We start from the raw sequence: 2032 nt of genomic DNA on the forward strand, positions 1-2032 counted from the left end.
AATTAATAATCTTGTTTAGGGTTAATTTGATTATTATTCAAGTGATCGCCAATAATAGTTTTGTTTGTGCATTAATATTCAACCAACATAGATTAAACAAGTTTAGGGTTAAACCTATTTATTGCATGTTAGCCAGAAAGCGCACATGAATACGATCAGAATAAAGTAGAGGCCTATTATTAGGGCAGGTTCAATCTCTTTTAGGTTGGATTTGTACCTTCTGAAGGAGTTATGTCTTCGATAAGTGCAATTACTAGATATATAAAGGATCACTATTATGGAGATAATAAGTTCATTCTATAGGGTCGTCAATGTTTGGTGCTAGATATGACAATTGATATTTGGGCTAGCTTAATGGCCCAAAGCCTTATAGAATGGATCCTACAAGGTCACACATAAGAGTATTGGGTTAAACAAGTTAGAGGCCCATTATTGGGCCTCATGAGTTCATGACATACCACATTGATATTTGGGCTTGGATAATTAGAAGAGTCAAATGGGTTTTGGACGTGACATGGTTTTATTTCTAGATATGATCTATAAATATAAACCATGCCTAGGGTTGCATGACACAACAATTGACATACAGTGAATTGTCACACAAGCAACCAAGTTTCCCCAAACCCTAACTCTCTCTCTCTCTACTCGGCCCTCTCTCTCCTCCTTGTCCGTACGACCCCTCCTCCTTGGGTGGCGCGTGTGGTGGTGCGTGGGTGGTGTTGTGGTGTGTTCGTGGCTCAAATTTCCGTTGAAGGTTGATTGAAGTGTTCAGTCACAACTAACTAGCATTAGTGGAGGTTTAATCCATGCTCGTGGATTAAGTAGAGGAATCACACTTGGCGTTCTTTATCTCCCATTGTTCTTGCTCGATCGCACGTGGAATCACGCTTCAAAGGTACAATTATATGTTATTTATGTGTTATGCATTAGATCTTGGGATTAGGTACTGTATGAATATGATTCATGTTTATTTCCGCTGCGTAGTACCTATAATTCCCTACAGTGGTATCGGTTAGCCTATTGCATTTACGCATATTGACTATAATTCTTTGATAGTCCACAATTTTAATTCAATTAGGAGGGAGAATAATTTAATTATGGGTCAAATGTTATATTAAATGTGATTTAACTCTTGGAATTGATTAAATGTGATTTAATAATGCTCAAAATAGCCATGAAGAGATCCGAACTTTGCCCCTAATCACTTGAAAATTTCGAAACCCCACCCTATTTTTTCGAAAATTCCTAGCCCAAAAATGTGATTTTTGTGCTTGATTTTAATTCAATTCGATTTGTTTTATGTTTCATAATTTTAATCTGATTGATTTATGCATAAAAATGTTTTGTGTATGATCATCGATTTAATTTTAAAAGTTAAAATTAAATTGGGATTAATTTTATGAAGAACCCTAATTTCAAGATTGAATGTGATTTAATTTTGAAATTAATTGGACCACATTTACATTAATTTAATTTAACAAAATATGTTTTGTTTTATTTAAATTAAAAATAAAAAAAAAAGCTTTTTTAGCAGCGACAACCGCGACTAGGTGGCGCAGCCACGGCGGCTGCCGCTGTAGGTGGTCCGGAGGGAAGGGCGGGGCAGGGTAACAAGTCGGGTCAGGGGTGCAGCAATAGCAGCACCGTGCAACAGTTTCACGACACTACTGTTGCCGCTGTGCACCGCTGCAGAGCAGCGTACACCTCACGGTGTACGACCACACCACGGTGGCTGGTGCACGGTTTTCAAAAAAAAAATATTTGAAAAGTATTTCAAGATAAATATGATTTATTTTGGATGGGATAAAATATTTTGAAAACATGATCTTTTATTTTGAAAGATAAAATCGATTTTATTTGGATAAAATCTTTTATTTTAGGATAAAATCAAATACTCAAAAGTTGTTATATTTGATATTATCCATATTTAAAGTTGTTAAATTGGTAAATATCCATAATTAAAGTGGTTAATTTTGGATAAGATTTGTTAGGATATTTTGAGCATATTCCAAAAGGATAATAATTGATTTAA

This window comes from Chenopodium quinoa, unplaced genomic scaffold, assembly GCF_001683475.1.
Source record: "Chenopodium quinoa cultivar QQ74 unplaced genomic scaffold, ASM168347v1, whole genome shotgun sequence".
In the NCBI taxonomy this organism is placed as follows: Eukaryota; Viridiplantae; Streptophyta; class Magnoliopsida; order Caryophyllales; family Amaranthaceae; genus Chenopodium; species Chenopodium quinoa.